Source organism: Penaeus chinensis, chromosome 3, assembly GCF_019202785.1.
Source record: "Penaeus chinensis breed Huanghai No. 1 chromosome 3, ASM1920278v2, whole genome shotgun sequence".
Classification (NCBI taxonomy): domain Eukaryota; kingdom Metazoa; phylum Arthropoda; class Malacostraca; order Decapoda; family Penaeidae; genus Penaeus; species Penaeus chinensis.
Window position 1 is genome coordinate 35,316,520 of NC_061821.1, and position 2,500 is coordinate 35,319,019.

The window sequence follows — 2,500 nt, forward strand, 5'->3', positions numbered from 1 at the left end:
ATATGTATGTGTGTAATTATGTGTTTGCGAGAGAGAGTGTGTGTGTGTGTGTGTGTGTGTGTGTGTGTGTTGTGTGCGTGAGCGTTTAACCCAATCAGCACTGATGGCAAGAATACATGCCATACCCACTGTAACTTAAGTTTATTTATTGTATTTACACATACATGGCTCCACAAATGCACAGTAGGGTGTTTCAATAAATCCGACTTTTTCAGAATAATTCAGCAAGTTGCTAAACAGGCGCCTACTATGCCTAAATGACGACATGCAAAATATTAGACAAATAAAAAAAGATCTACTATTCGCAATTTTTGACTAAAGTATAATACCATTTCCGGCGCTGGGAAGAGGTGCGGCGGCTGTGACCCGCATGACCCACGGAAGGACATTTCGGTTTATCCGACATTATGGCAGAATCAAACATAGGGTAACTTAGGTCATTGCGAATGATTCCTGGGGACTTCCGTAAAGATTCCCAGTCACTATGCATTTCCTTATAAACTTGTGCTACCTTAATAATGCACAGTACTCGCTCGCCTATATTGTGGTGACGAACTCGTCAGTGGTAATATGGCACTTCGACGTGGTGGTTTGCGCAGTACCGATACACGTATACTGAAAGAGTTTGGTACCATTGATGTTTTGCCACCTAGACCACTGACGAAGAGTGACATTCTTGCTCGATACTGTGACTTAGAAAGACATGGTAACCAGACACTAAAAGGATGCTCAAAAGATAGCTTGCCATGCAATAATTTGACTATTACGGAATCTCAGATTTTATCCAAGTTGCAGGCGGAAATTGCTGTGCTGTATAGCAAGTTCGGCATTAAGACAATATCACCTTGGTATATGAAAAAAAAAAAAAAATAAAGAAAGAGTACTACGACTCCATCAGAAATGTAACACTGAAGACAAAATTCTCGAAAACTGTGATTGTGTCATTCAAGGCAAAGAAACAACCCCGAGAAATCCTCAAGGGAGATATAGATTGGTATGATGCAAAAGTACAAGGAAGCAATGGATCACTCGGAAGTGTTGATTATCAGGCGCAAATACGGGAATTTAACAGACTGAAATGGAAGCAGACCAACAATGCAGAAGCCCGATTTATATGCAACACTGTAGATATTGCAGAAATGTCTTTTGCCAGTTGGTGCCAGGTGGCTGGGATTTTTTTGTTCCCTCCTACACATCTGCCTGACCATTGACACCATATTGACCAAGCTGGAAGGAGTTTGTGATGGTGATTTGCCCAATAAATCCAAGATTGGAATAAAGAACAACACCATAAAGTGTCTGAAAGCACTGAAAAAAAATCCAAGGACAATCAGAAGTATTTTTGATTTTGCAAAAGTTAATTTCATGTGCTGGCGTTCTGCTGTGAACAGCAATGGAATGACTCTTTTCAGAACTGCTATTGAAACTTCAAGGAGGTATGCCAGGATTGGCTGTGAACTTGGCTTTCGTAGCAGCTACTTCTCGTCCATCAACAGACATCTGTATAATGCAGATGGTACACTTCTTCCCTTGGCTGTTGATCATGATTACGTCGATGAAGTTGCAAATATCTTGAAAAGAGGAATTCGTGAAAAATGGCCATACACACCAGCCCTATTCAAAAATAAGTTTGCATACTTGGCCTATGATATGCATCTGTATAATGCAGATGGTACACTTCTTCCCTTGGCTGTTGATCATGATTACGTCGATGAAGTTGCAAATATCTTGAAAAGAGGAATTCGTGAAAAATGGCCATACACACCAGCCCTATTCAAAAATAAGTTTGCATACTTGGCCTATGATATGCATGAAATCGATATGTGGAAACCCAAAAGTTCATTAATACCTGGCCATAATCAAAACTGTGAAATACTGATTGGAGACATGAAAAAATGTGAAGACATAAACAGAATTGTTGTTGTAACAGAAACTAGAGAACGGCGTAGTCGGAGATATGGCAATGTAAACGAAGGAGTAGAATGAAAATTATATTGTATGCAATATATAATGTTCCAAATAAAATCATTACTAGAATCCTTTCCTTTTATATCCTCTTGTTAAATAAAATATGTTACTTCAAATCATTTAAGCGAAGTGAGAAGTCCGAGAGCCAAAGCATGTTCTCGGCGACCAAAGCCCGATTCGGTGGGAGTGAACACAAAGTAAAGTCAAGCCTACTAATTGAAAAATTAGTCTTATGGCAATTACAGAACTTTATATAATATTAATTTATAATAGAAATAATTTTGATGCAAAAATATTAAAGAAAAGTATAATATTGAGGTATTTTAAAAATAAAATAGTTATACCGACAACCGAAAACGAGGTGTTATTTGGCGCTCGAAGCGGTGTGTAAATCATACTTTTATCAAAACTTTCTATTGAAAACAGAGAATGCGAGATATTCTTTGATTTTAATAAAGAATACATTTCCAAACTCAGAAAATTCATAGGCGCCTATTTCTTAACTTGCCCCCGGGATTCGAGCAAATTTTAG